This window comes from Antechinus flavipes, chromosome 2 (assembly GCF_016432865.1).
Source record: "Antechinus flavipes isolate AdamAnt ecotype Samford, QLD, Australia chromosome 2, AdamAnt_v2, whole genome shotgun sequence".
In the NCBI taxonomy this organism is placed as follows: domain Eukaryota; kingdom Metazoa; phylum Chordata; class Mammalia; order Dasyuromorphia; family Dasyuridae; genus Antechinus; species Antechinus flavipes.
In genome coordinates, this window is record NC_067399.1 from 62,269,631 (window position 1) to 62,295,139 (window position 25,509).

Consider the following 25,509-nt stretch of genomic DNA (forward strand, 5'->3'; position numbering starts at 1 on the left):
AATGGCTAGTCTGCTTCACACTCTAAAATAGTGTCTAAAATAAGAGTCTACTACCAAAATTTATGGATAGTATATAACCCTCTGAAACTGAAGCAAATGAAAATATGTTTTCTCTGCTAAAGTCTCGCTGAAATGCTCATCCTGGCAATGAGAGATCAACCCTGGGGTTCTTGAAAGCTATGCCAATGGAGCACAAGCTTTGGCAGGGTACAGCAGACTATAAAAGTTTTGAATATGAGCCCTTATTATGAAACTGTTGTTTGTCCAAGAACTATGGCTAACTTTGGAGAGACTCATTGTCAGAAATATGACCACCTAGTGGTGAATTTCTTAAGAACAGAAAGGTATAAAACTTGTTTGAGAAAAGCTATTGAGATTTATCAATGAAAGTTGATAGAATATCAAAGGGACTTTGGAAAGTACCTAGTCCAATTCAATCATTTTTCAAAGTTTAATTAACTTGACCAAGATAGTAGATAAACTAGGAATTGTACTTGAGTTATGATTAAGCAAGTGATTAGTTTAAGATCAGAAAAGGAGTACAATGATTCTGTATTTTGTCACCATGTTTATCCAATTTGTTAGCAGAGTACATCATGGTGAACTATCAGTCTGGATGAATCAAAAGCTAGAATTAAGGTTGTCTGGAGAATAATCAGCAGTCTTATATTTACAGATGAGAGGAATAGAAAGAACAGAAAGTAAAAATGAAAAATGAAAAAAAATCAAGAAACTTGGGTGAAAGAGGAAAATATAAAAACTGGCTTGAAACTTATTATTAAAAAAAATAATAAACCCAACCTAAAATCTTGGTAACTGGTCCCATTACTTCCTAGCAAAGAGAGGGGAGAAATGGAAGCAGTATCAGATTTTTTTATTCTTGAACTCAAAGATCACTGCAGATAGCAACTGCAATTATAAAATTAAGAGATGCTTGCTCCTTGGAAGGAAAGCTATGGCAAATCTGGATAGCATACTAAAAGCCAAAGACATCATCCAACTGACAAAGATACATATTATCAAAGTTATAGTATTTCCATTCCCAATGTATGGCAGTGAGAGCTGGATTATAAAGAAAGCTGAGCACTACAGAATCAACACTTTCTAATTGTGGTGCTGAAGAAGCCTTTTGAGAATCCCTTGTATAGCAATCAGTCAATACTTAAAAGGATTAATTCAAACTATTCAAAGGCAATTCAAATAGTGAAGCTGAAATATTTCAGTCACATAACAAGAAGATGGGACTCATTGGAAAAGACTGATATTGGGAAAGTTTGTGGGATGGCACAGCTGAACAACATAGGAATCTATCAAGGTATCTTGTCATCTGTTGCAGGGCTTTTTAAACCTTTTCCACTTGTGACCCTTCTTCACTGGAGAAATTTTTACATGACCCTGGGTATAAAGTCAAACATATACTGAAAATAAATCATAATTTTATGGCCGCCACATTCAGTCCTGACCCCATATGGGATCACAATGATGTGGTGAGTAACAGTGCAGAGAGTTGGGGTATGAGAATCCCCTTCTGACCACCACAGGTTCAACATGAAAGAATTCACGAACCTGAAAAGTTTGACTGGCAAAAGGAAGTTTTACTGGTGTTGAGGTCTAGCTTTGGGGTACCTAAATGAAATTAGGGTTAAGGTCTAGTGGCAGGTTTGGGGTACAGATTCGGCGCAAGGTGGTCTAGTAGCGGCGCGAGTTCCCAATAAAAGCATTTATTGGCCCAGAGAGCTAGATTGATAAAAGAGGTTTATTATTAGATAAGCAAAGTTAAAGTATAGGCGAAGGTAGAGATAAGGAGGGCACTGGACAGAGGGTCCAGTGGACAGAGGGTCCTCACATGGTAGCCATGTTTGGAATCTCTGCAAAGAGGGGTTCCCAGCATGGCCTTTTTATAATAGGAGACTTAGCTCGAGGGGTTTTCAGGTGTAGCCCCAAAGTTGGCTCATATCCGGGTGGGGCTGGGAACAGGCCAGATCTTCTATTGGAATTCAAAAGGACCAGGATGTGCGAGTTAAAGAGCAATTTACATTATTAACTAGGAGAGGGTGGGAATCTAGAAAGCAAGCTTTCCCGCATCATTCCCCCCTCAAGCAGTTGGAACTTAAATTCATTTAAGGAAAAAGAAATAGGGCAAAGTCTCTTGAGACAGAATTGAAGATTTTCTCCTTCCAGGAATTTCCAAGTTCAGGAGTCCCCTCTTCATCCCCCCCTCAAGCAGTCACCTCCAAAGGCATGTGGGAAAAGGGGCGCCGATCTCCTCTTAACTGCTTCGAGCTGGCAGGGGTCGTAGAGATTTGGGGGTTCATGCCAGGAGGTGAGGCATTTTGTCACCATGTTTATCCAATTTGTTAGCAGAGTACATCATGGTGAACTATCAGTCTGGATGAATCAAAAGCTAGAATTAAGGTTATCTGGAGAATAATTAGCAGTCTTATATTTACAGATGAGAGGAATAGAAAGAACAGAAAGTAAAAATGAAAAATGAAAAAAAATCAAGAAACTTGGGTGAAAGAGGAAAATATAAAAACTGGCTTGAAACTTAATATTAAAAAAAAAAATAAACCCAACCTAAAATCTTGGTAACTGGTCCCATTACTTCCTAGCAAAGAGAGGGGAGAAATGGAAGCAGTATCAGATTTTTTTATTCTTGAACTCAAAGATCACTGCAGATAGCAACTGCAATTATAAAATTAAGAGATGCTTGCTCCTTGGAAGGAAAGCTATGGCAAATCTGGATAGTATACTAAAAGCCAAAGACATCATCCAACTGACAAAGATACATATTATCAAAGTTATAGTATTTCCATTCCCAATGTATGGCAGTGAGAGCTGGATTATAAAGAAAGCTGAGCACAGAATCAACACTTTCTAATTGTGGTGCTGAAGAAGCCTTTTGAGAATCCCCTGTATAGCAATCAGTCAATACTTAAAAGGATTAATTCAAACTATTCAAAGGCAATTCAAATAGTGAAGCTGAAATATTTCAGTCACATAACAAGAAGATGGGACTCATTGGAAAAGACTGATATTGGGAAAGTTTGTGGGATGGCACAGCTGAACAACATAGGAATCTATCAAGGTATCTTGTCATCTGTTGCAGGGCTTTTTAAACCTTTTCCACTTGTGACCCTTCTTCACTGGAGAAATTTTTACATGACCCTGGGTATAAAGTCAAACATATACTGAAAATAAATCATAATTTTATGGCCGCCACATTCAGTCCTGACCCCATATGGGATCACAATGATGTGGTGAGTAACAGTGCAGAGATTTGAGGTATGAGAATCCCCTTCTGACCACCACAGGTTCAACATGAAAGAATTCACGAACCTGAAAAGTTTGACTGGCAAAAGGAAGTTTTACTGGCACTGCAGAAGTCAACTTTGCTAGGAGACTTGACTTCCTCAGTGGCGAGGTCCTGACAGAGAAATAAAGGTCTTAGCAGAGAAATCCTGGCTACAAATTATGAGTTTAAAATTATGTTCTCTTATAGGAAATTTGAGACTGAAGTTTCAATTTTATGAAATTACTGGCCGCAGCCTAGATTTCCAGTAGAATAAGACCACGTAAATTCCAGCTAAGTAGGAGTGTTCCTGGACTAATTTTCAGCTCAATAGAGAGTATAACCCACCAAGATAACAGAATGAAGCCACTTTATCTTGATTCCCTGAGGAGGGCCTCTCCCAGAAGAGAGTTTCTCAATTCTCCCATGGCTTCCCCCCCAAAGTCAGAGGACTGTTTCAGGGTTCCCCCCATTAATGACACATAGTTTAAGAAGCTTTGATCTATTGTATATGATTGTATATTGTATATGTATAGAGATAGACAGTCAGATAAAGAAAGAGAGCGTCAGAGAGAGAGAGAGAGAGAGAGAGAGAGAGAGAGAGAGAGAGAGAGAGAGAGAATTCCCACTCATTAGAATTCATTGTGGCTAAAAGCTGCTGTGAGATTCTCTACCACCTCAGAGTAACAGATATCCTCTAGAGACAGGAAAGGTGACTGAGAGATGGTAAAACTACTTGAGTTTCTTTCCTATTATGTCAGAAATAGCAAAGATAAAATGCTGAGGGAGGAGGTCTTCAACCTCAGGAAGTATAAGATAGTAGTCTTTAGAAATAGGGCAGTAACACTTAGTCTAAACACTTTGTCGTTTGTCAGTCCTTGAGCTTAGGGACTGTCTTTTGCATCTTTATATATCCTCCCCCCTCCCTCCCCGCCCCACTCTTAGCTTGGTGTCTGATACATAATAGGACACTTAGTAAATGTTTATTGATTGACTGCTTGCTGCATACTATATGTGTGTTTTATCTTAATTGTTACATAATGCTCTGACTGATTAGGAGAGATTCTGCATAAAACAGGAATTCCTGAACAGAAGTTTAAAATAAATAATAGCCACAAACAGGCTCTTACCAACTTGAAAGTCACATTAGAAGAAGGGGAGAGAATAAGTATTTATTAAGCATCTACTGTGTCAGGTGTAGTATCATGCACTTTATATATATATATACATATATATATTTCCTATTTGATCCTTACAACAACTCTGTGATTTGAACTCTGATCTTCCTGACTCCAAGATCATCAGTCAATCCCCTGTGATACTTATGGCTTCTGGGGAAGTAGCAGGGTGCCAAGGTTCTCTGAAAACAAACAAACAATAACAACAACAAAAACATATTGGGTTGTTCCATAAAGTTCCCATTCCTGAATGGTTCTACTGGGACCCTGACCTGCTTTATCACTTCTTCACTGGGGAAGAGTGTTTAGCATCTGACCAACCTTGAACTTGTGGAAAGAATCTTATATAAGGAATGAGAATATGAGTTCTGTCTTTGCTAATTACTAGCTATGTGAATTTGAGCAAGTGATTTCTATTCTCTAGTACTCTAGTATTTTTCCTCATTTTAAAATGAAAAGGTAAGACTAGAAGGGTGTCTAAGGACCTTTCTGGTTTTAAATTCTATGAGGATGTGGAAAAGGTATTGAGAGAAATGATTATTTTTCTATTATAAATAATTACCAAATTGGGATTGACATTGAAATCTAATCTAGATGAATTCCAGCCCTCAAAGCATTAGGCTCAACCCTTGAAATCTTCCCATCTCCCCCACTGTTCAACTTGAGTGGTCTGGATATAGATGGAATCCTTTGACCAGATAGCTGGAGGTACTTGAGTCTCATGATCAAGTCACATTCTCAGCAGGAAGAACTAAAGACTAATCATCAATCAATTAATCAATTTTCACCCATGAGGGGCACCTTTTCCAATGATATTTAACCATTTCCAAAGTTTTAACTTTGGTTAGGAGAGAGATATCTGATCACCAATTTATTTCTTATTTGCTAGTTTAATGAATGATTTGATTATTAATTACTCAGAAACTCTGTCTCTCATACCTTCTATTTATCTCAGTGCAAGGGGTAAGATACTTCCCTGAAAAATGAGAAGACTCTTAGGCATTCTAGCCAACAATGATTATAATACTAGGTAAGGGAGTGGCTTTTAGGTACTCACAAAATACCTCTCTTACCTATTTATTGATGCCTGACCTTGAGATATTGAGGAAAGAGCACTGGATTAGAAGTCAAATCTGGGTTTGGATCTAGTCTTGGTCACTTATAATATGTGACCTTGTGTTTTATGTTCCTCTATAAAAATGAGAGTGTTGAACTAGCTGGCATCTAAGTTCTGTTTACAGCTCTAAATCTAGCCAAAGTTCCTTTAACAATAACCAAATCTTCCATGTTACAATGAGCGACAAAGCTATAAGATTATAAAATTTGAGTTGGAAGAAGTCTGAATGATTATCCAATTCAGCCCATTCATTTTGTAGGGAAAGAAACTGAGCTCAAAGACTTGCCAAGGGTAATCCAGCAGATAGGGAACTATGAAAAAGAAAATGACTAACCTAGATCACAGAATGATATAGTGGAAAAACAGACTAGAAACAAAATATCCTGTTTCCTGTCCTGTACTCTCCCTACTTGCAATTCAATATAAATGACATGTCTTTATGAAATCAGATTTGGAGAATAGGATGGAAAAGACAAAAAATTAAATAGTATTGAAGAAAGGACCCCAAAACTCTAAAACTCTTTGAAGGTGAGATTCTCCTTGAACCCTGTGGGACAGAGGAAACAAGATAAACATCTTCATTCTGTTTCTAGGTGAGATTGGTTCAGTCCTGAGCTAATCCTATTGAAGAGACTCATTCAATTCTATTCAAATTCAACCCAAGCTGAAACCCAGAAACTCCTATTATAAAAGAGCCAATTCTAAACTCATTTCTTTGCAGAGGGTCTAAACATGTCATGCTGTGCCATGGAAGCCTCTGCCCACTGGAATAATATTCTCTTCCAGTGACACCCTCTCTTTATCCTCACTTATTTCCCTAACAAGATATATGCCCCTCTGTCGGGATCTTTCTACTAGTAACTTTACTTCTTTGTCAGACTTTGCCTCTAAGGAATTCAGCCTTTCTACTCTTGCATAATAAAGGCTGACTTCCAATGCCAATAATAAACCTCTTTTATCAATCTAGCTTTTCCGGGTTGTAAATTCCTTTATAGAGAATCTCTGTGCCACCAGAATGGGGTTCTCCAAAACTCCCTACCTTTGCATCGAATCCCAAAGGGTGTAGGGGAGCCAAACCTCTCCATTTGGTTCCCTAAACCCCGAACCTGCCACTAGACCTTATCATTTAACTCCCTGACCACCAAAAACCCTAATCTCATTTTGGTTCCCTAAATCTAGACTTCATCATTTGGTTCCCTGAAAAGGGAGCCCCAAAACCTTAACCTCATCATAGTCCGAGCAAAATAGAAAATGGAATCTATGGAAAATCAATAAGCATTTTCTGTCTTAAAATTTTAATTTAATTTTCACAAAGATCTTTTCTCCCTTTTTCTTCTTACCCCCTTTCTTCCCCAATAGCAAAGAAAAACAAAACATCTCTTTCAAAAGTATGGCCAATTTGTTTTAAATTCTAACATTTACCATGACTGAAAAGAGATGTTTCAGTCTACAATCCAAGTCCATTTCCTTTCTTTCAGGAAATGGGCAGTAGGTTTATCGTGAGGGCTCTGAAAAGTATGGTTGGTCATGTCAACAAACAATTAGTGAGTGCCTTCTATGTGCCAGGACAAGTGCTGAAGAAAGGCCAAAAAAAGGGGCCCTGAGAAAGGAAAACAGTTAAGAAAACTATCTTTTGCCTTTTTTTGTGTGTTTCCAGCACTTAGCATAGTGCCTGGCACACAGTAAGCATTTGAGAAATGATTGATGAGAGAACAAATTATGTAAACAGAAATTCCAACTGATTCCCAGTTTTGTCTAGGGCCAGCCCTGATAGGCTAAATGCAGATAAATTGTATGACTGGTCCAGAAGTCTAAAGCAATATGACTAATAGACTGCTATAAATTGTTTCTAATGGCTAAGAGAGAGGTCTGACCCCTGTGTTCTTTGATTCACATCATAGCACCAGTTAGACAAAGCAAGGCAAGATTTGAACTCATTTTCTGACTCCAAGTATGATGTTCTTCTGACTACAATACAATGCCTATATTAAAATAATTACTAATATTTCTATAGTACTTAAGGGTTTCCTCACAACAGTACTGTGAAGTAATGATTGCAAGTGTTATTATTCCCATTTTAAAGATGTGGAAATTGTTCATGGTTATACAACTAGGAAATACCAGAGGTTGGAATTGTTACCTTACTCAGCAGTTTTAAAAGTGAGGAATCATAAAGCTTGGCTCTCTTAATAAAATAGCATGATCTTAAAATCTATTTCCTTTTTCTGCTTATGAAAATGAAAAGCCACCAGGAAGCCATGAGTATTTTATTATTGCTTATAAAGACTTGTTTTATGGGCAATTCTTTCAAAACTAGGGAAGCACATTAGTGCCTATATAATAAGGAAGTGGGTGGATGTGTCTTTATCTGTCCACTCACTGGTAAAAATGTCATCCCCAGGAATAAATGTCATAATTTGAAATGACAAATGTAGCTAGACAGAGAACAGATTTCCTCCTTCAGAGAAAGGGAGATGTAGCATTTTGAGAAGTTTAAGAAACATAATTTCTGGGTAATTTAATAATTTTGTTAATAACGCCAGCATTTTAATAAAAAGGATGGTCATTGGCTGTTTTTCTTAGACCAAAGACAATCATGGGCTCATGTAACATATGCTTTGGAAGAGGAGTATTCAAAAGGAGGGTAATCAACTTTGTTTATCAGTTAATTAGAGAATGAATATTACAATGAGTGGCAGGACCTGAACTTTGATTAAATCATTTAGATTTGAGTTAGCTCCAGCCTTGGGCCATCCCTTCAAAGAATTTCTCTCTACCTAAACACAATGCTGGATAGAGGAGAAAGCTCAATTTTCAGAAACTGAACTTATAAAATCAGGATTATATAAAAAGGAGATATTTTGGATCTCCCCAAATCATTAATTATTAATAATTCTTTCTCTCAGAATCTTGAATGATTCTTACCTTTCCAGCATGACACTTTCCTACACTCCACTCAACTTTTCAATCCTACTTCACTGATCTTATCATTCTTAGCCCTATCTCCAGACTCTTTGTTTTGGCTGGTCTCCTTCCTTCTACCCCTAGCCTCCTTGCTTTCTAGACTAAGCTTGAATACCATCTTTTCTGAGGGCCTTTTCCAGTTCTCCCTAGCTACCAGTATCTTTCCTTCTGGAATGACCTCCCACCTACTCTGGGCATATCTCCTATGTACCTAGTTATTTATATTTTGTTTTCCCCATTAGAATGTGAGCTCTTTGAGAGCAGGGTCCATGTTTGTTTTTTTTAAAATAATTATAGCCAGTATTTTTGAAGCTATAAAAAGCATTTAAAGTTTTGAAAACACTTTATTACTATTACCACCACCACCACCACCACCACTACCACCACCACACATTTATATTTTGTTGTTCAGTTGTTTCAGCTGTGTCCAATTCTTCATGACCCCTTTTTGAGATTTTCTTGGCAAAGATAGTGGAGTGGTTAACCATTTCCTTCTCCAGATCATTTTACAAATAAGGAAACAGACCCAGAGAGGTTGCCCAAGGACACACAGTAGAGTTCAAATAAGATTATGTATAGATATAATCTCTCTGTGAATAATATGTGTGTATTTATATATGTATATATAAATGTGTATATGTACCCATACATGTAAATATCTACACACACATAAACACAGAGTAAGACCTCAATAAATGCTTGTTGGTTTGATTCACTTGGCACTGTGGGAGTTGCAATATTCAATCCCTGCTTAATGAATTTACTATCAGCAGAAGAAATAAAGAGAACTACATGGATAATTATAATATCTGTCGATGTGTGATAAGGAACAGAGAAGATACATGAAGAGTTGTTGGATTCCAAGAAGGGATAAGTGACCTCTGCTCCTAGAATAGATGTTGCCTGCTCTCTGCCCTATTTTATACACCCTGCCAGGTATGGACAGCTCTGGACCCACAATCTGAATTATAGCCAGAAGAAAGTCAGAAGATTACAATTGAACCCTGCCCTCAATTGGGGAAGCTTTCAAAGCAACCGACTTTGAGCTAGAAGGGACCTTAGAAATCATTTATTTGAGATCTTCCTTCCTATCATTTTTACAAGGTTGTTACTTGACTGAGCTTAAGATACCTAATCAGTAACAGAGCAGGAACTAGATCCTGAGATTGCCACTAAGCCACTAAAATAACTCTCTTCCCTGTGCACAACCCCAGTTCTGTAGTAAGATTTAACTTAGACCATTCTACCATACCTTATAAGCCCTATTTCTGTTTTTCACCAGTTTCTGATAGTCCCTCTTCTGCCCCTTCACACCAGTGCCCTCGTACTGCCCTGTGACCATCCAAAGCCTTGTATGTTGGCACCCAGCTCAGGGCTGCCTTCTTCCAAATTCCCCACGTTATCAAATTATCTTTCACTGCTCTTCTCCCTCCACCCACAGCCCCATCCCATCCATCTCCCTCCCCCATCATTCTATCTAAACTGCCTTTCTGCCAGTGGCAGGTGTTGGGAAAGCAACCTGATTGAAAGGTAAACTTCAGTTTGGGTATTTGTGAATTGGTGTCAGAGCTTCATGAACCTGGATTCTCTGCCCAGGTAATGAGCTGACACTGCCTTAGTGACTTTGTGCAATACTTGCACTGGCACAATACTGGGCATCGCATTCATTTGTGGTTTTAAAGATGGAAATGAAAATCACCCTGGGTTTCACCTTGTGCCCCATACCCATGGTGTCAAACTCAAGTCACAACTGAGACCACAAGGTCAAACCTAAGTGCTTTGAATCTTGAGATCAGCTTATTCTTTTCAGGAAATGCTAAAACGCTCATCTTGGGAACTTAGTTTCCCAGACTGCCTTGATTAGCAGTTAACTTATCACAGTTAAAGCAACTATGATGTACTCAGACTGCCTTGATTAGCATCTTAACTTTCAGACTGTTTTGTTAAGTTCTTATGGGAACCAAGTTTTGCCAGAATATCTTTAAGGAAGTCTCAATATCAATATACATCTTTTATCTCTCCAACTCTTCTTTATCATTTCCCCTCTCCCCTGAGAAACCTCCAAGGTTATATTTGCCCTGTAAAAGATATGCTTATGATGACAATTTTTGCTAAGTCCTTTTCAGGACCAAGTCTACAAAAAAAGAGCTATTCTTTTCCTCTCTTCCCTTTAATAGCATCTTTCTCCTTACTATAGCTAATTCTGGTTAGTCTGCTAAATAAGGCTTTAGCCTACTGTCAAAGGCATAATCATATCTCTTGGCATATTCCTTTAATGGCTCCTTCCAAACTCCTTTCCTTGCTAATTCTATTGCTCTCCCAAATTTATTTCATATTTACTAGTGTCACTTTTACCTCTTCATTTTGTCTGTAATCCCCTCTCTTAAATAAATGCACCTTTTGGCAAAGAGAACACCCTTGAGAATTCATCTTGTGTCTTGTGCCTTGTATTTAGAAGCAGGAATTGTTACTCTAATTTCATCACAAGGATCCCTGCAGGCATATATTGACTTTATTTAAAATGTAACATCATTCGAATTTTGTTGTATTTTTAACTAGTTTTGTTAAATATTTCCCAATTACATTTTAATCCGGTTTTGGCTGTACTTCCAGAGTGTTGTGTTGGCAGCATCTTTGACCCTTCTGCCTCATCACAGAAGAGGTTGAGCAAATACTGGTTGATGATGAAAAGGATGATGGTTAATGTGTTGTTACCACCTCATTCCAACATTTACATTACACATTGCAATTTCCAAGGATCCCATTTTATTTCTATTGGATAAGAAAGAGGAAGTTAGTGGCTATAAGCAAACAGTTTCACCTTCAGAGAGCAAAGCTTATCTGATTCAGTGTCTGGTCCCTTTATTTTTCTCATTACCTAAATAAGTAGCTTCTTAGGATTTAGAATTGGAAGGGACATATGGAGATATGGACATATGGAGAAAATGCTTTATAAATGTTAGTTATGCTGATGAAGGGGGAGAAAATAGCAATTCCTGAGAAACTCTAAGGCTAATCTGCCTTGGGAATGCCACAAACAATGCTGGCCAATGATAGTGATTTAATCCTGATTCTGTAGAACTCAACAACGGGAACTACCCATACCTACCTTTCAGCAATTGTAGCTCTAAACCACAATATTAGCATATCAACCTAATCTTTGTTTCTCTTCCCTATAAAATTATCTTCTTGATTCTGAAGCTTTGATAAAAATTTTTGAGCTTTGGCCCACTGTCAAACAGTAAATCTTTGCCCCTTAACTTAGACACAAACTGAGTGTATGTGAATTCTTTCACCAAATCCACAACATCTGCCAGGGGACCATAATCTTGTGGGGTATCTTTCTCCTCAACATTTTTGGTGTCCAACTGTGGAATCCCACCACCCAAATTTTATGCCCTCCTTATTAAGGTAAGCCCTTTTTTACCCTGATTTTATAGCCAAGGGATACCCAAAGCTCCTAGGAAAGCTTGCCTCTGTCATCTGAGCTTCATACTCTGCAAATTTTCCTTGTCAGATATGCCTGACTTGAAATTGATTGGCATTAATTAGCAAAGTTTCTTCTTGATTAAGGAAACTTTGCCACTTTTTTTACCTTCCTTGGGATGCCAGCAGAGGCAAGGCACTATAAGTCTAGGAATTCTAAACCTTGTTGCAAAGATAGGACAGTTCACCTCTATTCCTAAGTCTACTGGCGGGCAATTGAGAGCAGAAGCCCAAGAGTCCATTCTGGGACCACCCCCTTATCAAGATCTGGATCCTATTTCCAGCACTTCACCTCAGAACTCCTCCTCTGAACCATCTCCTCTAAACCTAGAGTTTGAAACCTCCCAGCCTCTGCTCCTCAGTCCCTCCTATACTAGGAGCAGGATCCTGATTCAGCCACCCCTTCTAAACTCTGCCCTTTGAAAGAAGTAACTTTCTTTTTATTGTTGTTGTTAGCAGTCTCTCAGGGTGGAATAGTCAGGAAAAACTTTTTCAGTGTCAGACTTTTCCCAAATTAAGGAAAAACTTGGCCCTTATGGTGAGGACCCCACTAAATAAATTAAGGACTTTAAAGCCATCTCCCTTCACTCTGATCTTATTTGGGGAGATGGTAACAACATTATCTCCTCTTGCTATACCATAGAGGAGAAAAAGAGAATCTGGGATGTAGTCCAGAAGTTTGGGGGTGATATAGCTAAGTCCTCCTCTGAAAGATATCTCACAGGGACTATTGCTGTTGCAGTCTTAAACTCTGAGGGGAATTATCAGAAAGAAAGTAGAGATAAGAGAAAATGAATCATTTTCTAATATGGAGGTATGAAGAAAGGAATTAAGTAGGTTAATTATGAAAAACTTAAAGAAGTTATCCAAGGAGCTGAGAAAAATCCTGCCCTCTTTCAGGGGCACCTTGTAGAGCTACTACACTATTGTATTGTAGAAGTAAGACCTACTTCTTCAGAAGGGATCATTGTCCTTCAAATGTATTTTATTAATTAGTCAGTCTGCCCCAGACATTCAAAGGAAGCTGCAGAAGTTAGCCATGGGTCCTCAAACTCCCCAAATATAGTTGTTGAAAATAGCTTTTGGAGTCTTCAATAGTAAGGTACTAACTGTGGCAGATGAGAGAGATTGCATAGCCAAGGAGATCAGAAAACAGGTTCAAATTTTAGTAGCTGCCATATCTGGGGACCATATAGATTCATGCCTCAGATACCCCGGCCAAGATCTTTGGTCTCACATTGTCCTTGGAAGAAACCCTTAGACCCATGCCCTAAAGGCCGCCAGGAGGGACACAGGAAACAGAAAGAGAGGTTGCCTGCAGTGGGGTTGAGCTATCTCTTCCCAATGTCCTGTCCTCTGGTCTCCTCAGAACCAGGAGCAATGGTGCCTGGGGTTTGGCCAGTCTCCCCCTTATTCCATTATAATGGCTGAACCCAGGATAACTTTGGATATGGCAGGTAAATCAATGAATTTCTCTTTGACTTTGGGTGAGCCTCTTTTTTTGTGTCCTGCCCTGGTACTCTAGCTCCTCCCCTCTTGAGGGGATGGGAATTTAGGGAACTGTTTTGAGACCTTCTCTCTGCTTTGTCAATTGATGTCCTGTTATTCAAACATTCCTTTCTTATCATTTCAGCCCCTTTATTGGGACATGACTTAATGACGAAATTGGGCACCCAACTTTCTCTTCTCAGTCCTCTAGGTACCCTTTTTGTGCTTCACTCAAGGCCCTCCCATATTCCATCTGAAATCTGGGAGGATAAATATTCCTCTGTCTGAGACCTGGGAATCCCTGAGCAGGCTACTCATGTCACCCCAACTTTAGTGCATCTCTGGGATTGCAGTGTGTTCCCTTACAAGTGCGAGTATACAATGAAGCCAGATGTCGAGAGGGAATGCAACCCTGATTGAAAAAAAAATTTTAAACACAAGCTTTTACTTCCTTGTCAGTCTCTCTGTCCTTTAGATCTTAAAGGTACTTTCTTTTGTATATCACTGCATAACTTTCTAGGTTCTTGAGACTAAAAAGTTTCTTTGTCTAAGGGCCACATTGCCTATCAGTCAATATTTGGGCCCTGAATTAAATCCCACCTTCCAGTTCACTCACAGAGGAGAGAAAGCAGATGATCTTGTCACTCCCAGAATCTGCCTTAAAGAAAGCTAAACTGACTTCTGCTCTAGTGTTAATATTGAGCCACAGTTCCCTTTTATTGTCCTGCCTCAGTTTCCCTAAAGTGTCCTGCCTCAGTATCCCTGAATTGTTCTGCTTCAGTTCCTAATTGTCCTGCTCAATCCTGCAATACTACCCCTCCCTCTTAATCATGATGATCCAGATAAGGAGAAAGACCTTCTATCTTAGATATCATTGGAATGTTGGGTACCTCTCCCCATTCTGTAATCCCAATTTATCAGAATGTCCTGTTCCTCCTCCAACCCTGTCAGAACCGGATTGATAGTCCCATTCCTGCTTTCAGTCCTCTGACTCTGCCCCTGCCTCAGTCTACCCCTGTAGCTGAGCTACCTGCATAGATATGTCATTGAGAACTCACATTGGTTGCTGGATGCTTTGGACATCAGCCCTGGGGGCAGCATGCCCCCAGCATAATCTCTTCCTTTCAAATAAATTATTTAAAATTCTCTAATCTCTATCTTGCCTCAGTTTCTCCAGCATTACATTAGCACTGCCTAATTTAAACGAGAAAGGAAGGCAGGTGACTCTGTGATGAGCCTCAATAACACCTTGGAGGCCAAACCACTCCTCTCTGGGACCTCTGCCCAGAGAACTGAACTCTGCCCTCATGAGAATGAACATCTATATTGACTCCAAATATGACTTTCATGCCTTACATGCTCATGGGGCTATATGGAAAGAAAGGGAATTTTTGACAACCAAACATTCCCCCATTAAGTATGCAGGGGAAATTTCTATGAATTCAACAAGCTGTCCATGGACCTAGAGAGGTTTTGTTGTGTTTTACAAAGGACAACAGAAGGGGGATTTACTTCAGGCTAAGGGAAACAAGCTTGCAGATTCAGCAGCCCTCACTGCTGCCCTGATGCTCCTGATGGCACTCTTAATTCCCCAACTCCTACATTAGCCCAGGAACTTGCTAAAGAAAGGGGATACAGAGAGAGGACTGTGGGAACTGAGGGTGAATCACAACATGGCATTTTCACTCTTTTTGCTGTGGTTAGCTTGAATTTTATTTTCTTTCTCATTCTTTTCCCTTTTTGATCTGATTTTTTTTGGGCAGCAAGATAGTTATATAAATCTGTATGCCTGTATTGAAGTTAACATATATTTTTATCATGTTTAACATACATCCCCTTCTAGGGGAAGGGATGGGAGGAAGGAGGGGAAAATTAGAACTCAAGACTTTTCAAAGATCAATGTTGAAAAATTATCCTTGCATATGTTTTGAAAACAAAAAAACCCCAATTAAAAAAAAAAAAAGAAAGAAAGGGGATGCTTTTTTGCTCCTGGTTGATTTCAAACAAGCTCAGGCCAGCTTCCAATCCCAAAGGCAAGTCAGTGGAAACTTCTTTTTGGTTTATTCCAAGCTACTCACTTGGGAAAGAACATCCTCCAATCCCTTGGTAAACTTATGTTCAATGATCAAACAATTAGACAGATCTGCCACATGCTAGCTTTCTTTTTGTTATTGGTTTTATCCTCCACTTTCTCCAAGATAATTGGAGAAGTTAGCCATGGGTCCCCAAGTACCACAAGTACTAGGGAATAGTAGTACTAGTGAACTTTTTATCTTTGAGACTCCAGACCATGAACTTCCCAATCTGAATACCACTGGCTACCTAATCCTAAAACTTAACACCCCCTGGATGCTGCTGTCACCATCCTCAAGTCTCTCCTCTTCAATCTGGACTCAGCTAGGCAGGCCAGCTCTGTATCCCTTATCAGCGTAAAGCAGCTCCAGACGGAGCCCCAAAAGAATTGGGTTTGGATTGTTTGACTGGGAAACGATGAGGTGTGAGAAAGTAGCAATTCCTGAGAAACCCTAAGGCTAGCCAGCCTTGAGAGCACTACAAATAATGCTGGCCTATAACAGTAATTTAATACTAATTCTGTTAGTCAGTAAGCTATAGAACTCAATGTACCTACTCAATGTAGAACGTAATTGTACCTTTAAACCATAATATTAGCATATCAACCTAATCTTTGTTTCTCTTTTCTATAAAGTTATCTTCTTGATTCTGATTCTGCTAAAAACTTCTTTGCAGCTTTGGCCCACTGTCAAGCAGCATAATAAATCTTTACCCCTTAACTTAGAGACAAACTGTGTGAATTTTATCTCCAAACCTACAGCACCAACCAGGGAGACCCTAATCTTGTTGGGGTGTCTTTCTCTCCAACAATATCACTACTTGTTTTTGTTCAGTCATGTCTGTCTCTTTGTGGCCTCAATTCTTCATGTTTCCATTTGGGGTTTTCTTGGCAAAAATACTGAAGTGGTGAACCTTTTCCTTCTTCAGATCATTTTACAAAAGAGGAAACTGAGGCAAAAGAGGGTTCCATATCTGAGGCTGAATTTGAATTCATGCCTTCTATTTTCCAGGTAATCTATTCGTTGCTCCACTTAGCAGCTCCTATCATTGTACAAGAAAACTCAAAACCTTTTTGTCTTTTTGTCTGCCATCCATGCATAATAAAATCTTAGGAGATATGTAACAAAAGCACCCATAGGCTTTTTTCTTCTTATTCACTCCTCCATTTCATTTGCTCAAGAAATCAGTGGGGAAGAGATACAAACCCTGGGTCCCTGAGACTCCTACTGCTCCCACGTAGAGTTTTAGTTTATTTCAACATTCTGGTCTTTATTATGGATATGTGGCCAGCTACAAACCCAGACTGCTTTAAGCCACTTTAAATACACAGCTGAGAAAAATAGCCCAGAGAGAGGAAAGTGATTGATTAGCCTAAGATTATATAGCTAGTAGCTGGCAAAACTAAGACTAGAGCCCAGATCTCTTGGGTACAAATACAATGTACTTTTCCTTATACCACCACTGGTAAGCCTCAGCGATCTTTAAGGCCTTCACTGATCACAATTGTGGATGAAAGTCTTTCTGGCCTGATTTTATGGGATATGGACTCTCTATTTAGAAGAAATGCCAGAAAGCAAACAAATAGCTTTCTGTGCTTGTATGCCAGGGCATGGAACCTCACCAGCTCCATAGTAATTTTCATTCCAGCTCATTTTGTCTTTTCATTCAGATATGAGATCATCAGATACCATCCCTGCCAAGGTCTCCATGGGGAGGAAAGATATTTGGGATTGGATGAAGCAAAAGCTGCATTTTTATCCCAATTCTTCCATTAACTCACTGTGAGACTGGAAGGTCAATTCCCTTCCTTGGGCTTCAGTTTTCTGACTTATAAGAAAAGAGCCGTACTAGATGACCAATTGTCAGTTTTCAAGAGTACTTAATTCTCCCTCCATATCTCTTATCTCTGACCTCTTCTTTTCTCTCACATAATCACTATCTTACGGTAAACCCTACATGGATTGTTGCAAGAGTCCTGATTGCACTCAGCTTCCAGCCTCATCCCTTTCCAATCCATTCTTCACCCAACTACCAACATTATCTACCCAAAGCACAAGTCTAATTATGTCCTTCCCCTGACCAAAATCCTTTAGGGGATCCCACCTGTCCCTCAGATAATAATAAGTATTTGTAAAGCATTTTACAATTTGCAAAATGCTCTTTATGCTATTTAATTTAAACCTAACAATAATTCTGTGAGGTAGGTGCTAGTATCATCAACATTTGTCAAAAGGCAAACAGATTAAATAACTTGCCCAGGTTTATCTGGGAATGGATTTGAACTCAGATCTTCTTGATTCTAAGGTTGATCTGTGTAACTAAAATATAAACGTTTCAGCTTGGGTTTTACACTCCACAGTCTGGCTTCAACCTACACTTTCAGGCATATTCCAATCAAATTGACCTAACCTCTGCCCTTCATCTTTTACAAAAGATGCCTTTTTGCACAGGCTTTCTCTCCCAAGACTAGAATGAATTTCCTCCTCAGTCCATCTCTTCAAACTCCTCCCTTCCTTCAAGGCTGACAAATGGGAAACCACTTTCTATGGGGAACCTTTCCTGATCCTCCTACTTACTCTTCTCACTCTTCTGCTAATTACCCAGTATATGTTCATTTGCATCCATATCTTTTCCCCCTTCCCCAAGAGAATGCAAGCCTCTTTAGAGAAGAAATCCTTTTTATTTGATCTTGGTATCTCCAGAACCTACCACAGTACATACAGCAGGTGCTCAATAAATAACTCGTTGCATTCAATTGGATTGGTTCTATAGTTATAGAGACCATATTTTATGCGGACCACTAATAAACTGGAATGTCCAGAGAAGAACAGCCAGGAGAGTAAAAGGATTGGAAACTGTATCATACAATAACAATGATAGTGATAAATAACAGTAGCTAGTATTTATATTACAATATATGGTTAACAAAACACTTTGTATATATTACCTCATTTAATTCTCACAACAACCTAGGAAGGCAGGTGCTATTATTATAATCATTTTATAGATGAAGAAACTGGGGCTGAGAGAAGTCAAAAGTGGGTCACAGAGGTCAACCAGTGTGGGAGGATTTGAACTCAAGTCTATATTGATTCCAAGTTCAACCCTCTGTAGACTGATGTATCTAGGTGGCTTGGTAGATAGAGCAACAGATCTGAAGGAAGACCTGAGTTCAAATTCATCCTTAGATATTTATTAGCTGTGTGATCCTGGGTAAGTCATTTAACTTCTCTTTGCCTCAGTTTCCTATCTGTAAAATGGGGATAATAATAGCACCTATCTTCAAGGCTTGTTCTGAAGATCAAAGAAGATAAACAGTTGTAAAGTATTTAGGACAGGGACTGACACATTTATTGTTCTGTTATTTCCAATTCTTTGTGACCCCACGGACCCTAGCAGTCCAGGCCCTTCTATCACTTTATCAAAACTCGTTATTTGTAGTTTCCAGGACACTATCCATCTCATCCTCTGACATCCATTTCTCTTTTTGCCTTCAATCTTTCCCAACATCAGGGTCTTTTCCAATGAGTCCCAACTTATTATGAAGCCAAAGTATTGAACTTCAACTTCAATATTTGACCTTTCAGTGAATAATCTGAATTAATTTCTTTAATCTTCTTATTGTCCAAGGTACTCCCAAAAATTTTCTCCAGCACCACAATTAGAAAACATAGATGCTTTGGTGCTCAGTTTTCCTTATAATTCTACTCTCATCGCCACGCATTTACAACATGGAAAAAAAACCCTCAACTTTGACTATACAGACCTTTGTCAGCGAGGTGATATCTCTGTTTTTTGTGCTGTCTAGATTTGCCATAGCTTTCCGTCTAAGGAATTTCATGACCACAGTTGCTATCTGCAGTGATCTTTGAACTCAAGATAAAATCTGACATTGCTTCCATTTTTTCTTCTTCTATTTGCTGGGAAGTGATAGGATCAGTCACAGCACATATTAGGGTTTTTTTATGTTAAGCTTCGAGCTAGTTTTTATACTCTCTTTTTTCATCCTCATCAGGAAGCTTCTTAATTCTTTTTCACTTTCTGTCATCAAAGTGATACCTTCTGCATTGTTGATATTTCTCCCAGCAACCTTAATTCTAGCTTTTGAGTCATCTAGCCTGGCATTTCACATGATGTACTTTGCTTATAAATTGAATAAATAAAATGACAACATACAACCTCATTATACTCTTTTTTCCAATCTTAAACAAATCATTTGTTCCATGTCCAGTTCTAACTTGCTTCTTGACCTGCAGACAGGTTCCTCAGGAGACAAGATGATCTGGTACTCCTATCTTTTTGAGAACTTGCCACATTTTGTTGTGATCCACACAAAAGATTCAATGTAGTCAATGAAATAAAAGTGAATAGTTTTCTCTAGAACTCCTTTGCTTTCTCCATAATCCATCAAATTTTGGCAATTTGGTCTCTAGTTCTTCTACCTCTTTGAAAACCAGTCTGTTCTTCTTGGTTAACATATTGCTGAATCTTAAGCTTGCTGGCATGTCAAATGAGTGTAATTAAGTATTTTGAACATTCCTTGGTATTTCCCTTCTTTAGATTTGGTACATAAATTGATTTTACCCAACCTGGTGGGCATCGTTGAGTTTTTCAATTATGCTTGAGTGCAGCATTTTAACAGCATCATCTTTTAGATTTTAAATAGCTCAGCTGGAATCCCAATACCTCCACTAGTCTTATTGTTAGCAATGCTTTCTAAGATTCACTTGACTTCATTCTCCAAGATGTTAAGATTTTTCTTGTATATTTCTTCTGTGAATTCTTGTCAATTCTTCTTAATCTTTTCTACTATTAAATCCAGTTCTCCTGATATCTCTAATTTCCTTGAAGATAGCTCTTATTTTTCCCATTCTATTGTTTTCTTCTTCTTCTTCTTTTTTTTTTTTTTTGCATTGATTATTTAAGGAAACCTTATTTCTCTTTGCTACTTTCTGAAAGTTTGCATTCTGTTGGGTAGATCTTTGCCTTTATCCATTATCTTTTGCTTTCCTTCTTTCCTCAGCTATTTGTAAAGTCTCATAAGACAGTCATTTGCTTTTTTGCTCTTTTTTTAAAAAAAACTTCTTTGTGAGTTGCTGCTGCTGACTCTTGTACAATATTATGAACCTCTATATATAGTTCATGAGGTACTATACCAGATCTAATCCCTTAAATCATAAGGGATATTATTTAGGTCATACCTATATGATTTCATGGTTTTCTTCTTTAATTTAAGTTTGAATTTTGCAATAAGCAACTCATGATTTAATCCACAACCAACTCTATGACTTGTTTTAACAGATTATATAGAGCTTCTTCACCTTTCCCTGCAAAGTATATAATCTATCTGATTTCAACATTGAAAATCTGGTGATGGTGTTGCCTTTTGTTGTTGAAAGAACGTTTGCTATGACCAGTTATTTTGACAAAACTATAAATCTCTGCCCTATTTCATTTTGTTTTCCAAGGTCAAATTTGCCTATTATTCCAATTATCTTTTGATTTCTTACCCTAGCATTCCAATCTCCTATGATGAATGTTGGGGGCAGTGAAGTGATGCAGTGAATAGAGCACTAGGTTTGAGTCAGGAATCCTCATCTTCCAGAGTTCAAATTCAGCCTCTGATACTTATAATCTATATAACACTAAGCATTTACTCTTGTTGGCCTCAGTTTTTCACTTAGAAAATGAAGTGAAAAAAAAAAGGCAAATCCCTCCAGTATTTTCACCCTCAGATGAAGAGTCAGACATGACTGAAATGACTAAATAACAGTAATGAATATGACATTGTGAGAGGAGAATGTTATTTCTAGAAAATATTTTAAGTCTTCATAAAAACTGATTGACTTTGGCCTCTGGCACCAATGGTTAGAGCATAGACTTGTAATTATTGTGATGTTGACATGGAACAATTGATTTGTTTAAGATTGGAATTTGATTGTATTTGAATAGATATTATTGTCATTTTTGAGATTATCCCTAATATTGTTTTTCTCACCCTTTTATTGTCTTGTGAGCTACTCCATTTCTTCTAAGAGATTCTTGCCCACAGTAATATATATGGTGATCATTTGAGTTAAATTCACCCATTCCTGCCTATTTAAATTCACTGGCACCCAACATGTTTACATTAAATTTTTCTATCCCCTATTTGAGAACATCCATTGATCTTAGTTCATAATTTTTACATTCCAGGTTCCTATGCAATATTGATCTTCACAGCATCAAATTTTCCTTTCATTACCAGACACATCTATAGCTAAGCTTCCTTTGGGATTTGACCCAGTCACTTCATTCTTTCTGGAGTTACTTTTATTTTTTCTCCACTCTTCCCCAGTGGCATGTTGAACATCTTCCAATCTGAGGGATTCGTTTTCCAGTGTCATATCATTAATCATGTTAATGTTGTCCGTGTGGTTTCTTGGAAGAGATACTGGAGTGATTACCATTTCCTTCTTCAGTGGATGACCTTTTCTCAGAACTCTCCATTATGACCTGTCTGTCTTGGGTAATCTTGTATGGAATAGATCATAGTTTCATTCAGCAACACAAGTCCCTCTGCCATGACAAGACAGTGATCCAGGAGGGGCCTGACACATAGTGAGGGCTATCTAAATGTTAGCTACTATTTACCATCATTATTATTCCACCTAACTTCACAGAAATGTTAAAGGAAATGCAGCTGTTGAGATGGATAGTGAAAAAATTTACTGATCACTGTCTTCATGTAGTTTTCATAACTCACCATGTGAAAAGGGAATCAGAATTTTTGTATTCAGACTTAGTTGATCGTTGAAAACAAGTTGTAGGGAAGCTGACCTGGTTTTCAGTCTAGGAACTGGAACTATTCAATAATGGAATGAATTGTGTCAAGGATTGGAGAGTTCTGTGCCCCTGGAGGGCTTTGAATGGTAACTAGCCTGGGTTTTATTCATACTTTAGGTAGGAATTGAGTTAAATGTCCCCTGAGAACTTTTCCAAGCATTTCCTAATGGCCTATAAATACTCAAACACAGAAAAACTATTAGATGATGGTTTCAGACTGGGAAGTGATTTCTATGGTTGTAGTCCACTGAGTGATGTGCATGTTTTTTTCCTACACAAAAGGATGTGATACTATAGGACTTTTAGACAAATGTACATGAGCGCTTTTTGAAGATGAATTAGCATTGTTCTGGTGGAGTATAGGAAGAGACAGGGGATATGGTGCTCCTCTCCTGCCATCTCAAGAGCAAAGGCAAAGTTTTTAATTCAAAATCTTCATTCATAGATTGGAATTTGGAGCTGGAAATTATGTTTGTATGTTACTTAGTTCAACCTGTTCATTTTATAGATGATGAATTGAGATTCAGAGAAATCAAATGAATTATACAAGATCACACCCAAAGTTAATGATTGACAGAATAAAAATTTTGAGCTCAGATCATTTTACATTTATTATCACCATTACTTTTTATTCCAGTTTAAGGTCTGGAGGCTGGGATCTGCAGTCTGTCTTTGATGAGAATTTTATCACTTATTTTGTTTCTTACAGAGGCTATAATCCTCCTCTGAGAACATGAAGGGTGATCTCTTGTATCTCTATTTGTAATATGACAATACCAATACTTTTGTTTGTTTCTGGCATCAACATTAATAAAGTTCAATTTCTTTTAAAAAAATTTATCATTTTAGTAGATTTGCTTGTGTCTTCCTACTAGATTGTGGGTTGCTTATAGACAATCTCTGCCTAATTTAAGGTTTGTACCTACAGTCAGCTTTTGGCAACATGCTTTGTAGGAAACAGGCATTTAATGTTTGATGTTTGTAATTTAATGTTCATAAGGTAATTATTCTTTATGGTTATGCTTCTCACTGGAGATTACTTTGCTAGGCCCGATTTTCTCTTCTCTTTTAAATGAGGTGCTACTTTTTCGTCTTTTTCCAAATAGACTCTTGCCACTGAATCCAGAATCTTCTCAAATGTCCATAGAGGACACAAATCCAGGAAGGCTGGAGGAATAATCATCCAGTTTAATAGGAAAGTTGGTTTTCTTTTTTCTACTATCGTCTGCGCTTAAATAAAAGGAAGAGAAGTGGGCACAGAAAAGGTGTAGAGGGGAAGGAAATAAGGCATGCTTCCTCTTTATACTAACATCATTGACTAGTTGAGCTGTTTATCAGCTATGTTTTAATTGGCTGATAAGTTTTCATCCAACAGCCTGGCATTAATTGATATCTCAGTCAACCAATGACAAGAGATGAAGGACATTAGATAATACTGTTCCTAACTTCTCTTTCTTTCCTCTTCCACACAAGGAAGCTTGTGTATCCTGGGGCTCCTACTGGACCAGGATGCATGATGCCCCCATTAGCTCTGAAAATGCAGATATTGTAATAGATACTAGCATAGTCTGATTCAATCAGTTAATAAATAAACAACAAATAACGGTCTACTATGTGTGAAGCATTATAATAACTACTAGCCAAAGAAAGGCAGAGACAGCTCTTGCCTTTGAGGAGCTCACAATTTAATGGGGATGACAACATGAAGCAACTTGCACAAACTCCAGATCAGATAAATAGGTAATAATCAATAGAGGAAAGACATCAGAACAAGGGTTCCTGTAGAGAATGAGATTTTAGCAGGAAGAAAGTCAAGAAAATCAGAAGGCAGAGATAGGGAGGGAAAGCACTCCAGAGACAGGGATAATCAGAGAAAATTCCTGGAATCAGGAAATGGAGTATCTTCTTGAATCAGTTTAGTGGGAAGAGCATAGGAGATGGAATCTCAAGATCAGAGCTCTGGCATTTACTAGTTGTGTAACCTTAGGGAAATTATTGAACCTCTCTGAGGCTGAGTTTTCACATGTATAAAATAAGGGTGATAACCCTTACACTATCCATTTCACAAGATCATTGTGAGGAAAGTACTTTAGAAATCTTAAAGCAACATAGAATGGGAGAGGAGGAATGGTGATTACTATTTCCCTTCAAATGGCTATTTGTTATTTTCCTTATTACCTTGAAAATAGCTATGTGGAACTAAATGGATATATGTATAATTTCTTACAACCTGGGCATTCTACAAATGGCATAATATTTACAATTACTCTTGTATATTGGAGTTCTTCTGGCCATTCAGTTTTTTAGCCATGTGGAAGAGTCTCACCATTAGGAATAGTAGAGTCTACTCTCCTATTCCTACCCTCCTAGAGGGGGGACTCTACTATTCCCCATTCCCTAATCAAGCCCTATATTCTTACTCCTTACCCATATAGCCTGAGTATAGCTGGCAGATTGGCAGCTGGTATTGAAACTTCATCAAAGAACAGTTTGTATCACTTTAAGCTGAAAATAATGGAATTAATGCTTCACAGATCCAGGTCAAAGGGCAGATCTTGGAACAGCCTGGCATTAGCATCAGAACATGTGATACAAAGCACAAATGGATCTTGGGGAACTGTCTACTTTCAAGAGTTTACCAACTTCTGGACATAGTCCTGCTGCCTGAAAAACCCCATCACTTAAAATGAGGAGGACCTTACCTGAAGAAGAAAGTAAGACAACAGTCTATAGGAAGATCTTTGAAGGATCACTGGACCATAGAGTGCCAGAATCTGAAGATACTTTATTTTTTAAAAATTAATGTTTTATTTCTTCCCCAATTATATGTTAAAACAAATTATAACATTTGGGTTTGTTGGTTGTTGTTTTTTTTAAGTTTTGAGTTCCAAATTCTTTCTTTCTTCTTTCTTCCCCTTCCTCCCTCAGAGATAATGAGCAATCTAATATATGTGAAATCATCTAAGTAGTACATTTCTACAGTAAGTAGAATAGAACCAAGAGAACATTGTACACAGCAACAACAAAATTATGTGATGATCAACTGTGATGGACTTGGCTCTTTTCAATAATGAGGTATTTCAGGC

At 38.1% G+C, this 25,509-nt stretch overlaps 1 long non-coding RNA gene across 1 annotated transcript in view; it reads left to right on the forward strand.

Moving 5' to 3' along the window:
* Window positions 1–25,268, forward strand: part of LOC127547940 (uncharacterized) — a 36,226-nt gene extending 10,958 nt beyond the window's left edge. The window contains exon 2 of the long non-coding RNA XR_007950294.1: window positions 24,958–25,268. This is a non-coding gene — a long non-coding RNA (uncharacterized LOC127547940). The remainder of the gene's footprint in view (window positions 1–24,957) is intronic.
* Window positions 25,269–25,509: the final 241 nt, after the last annotated feature.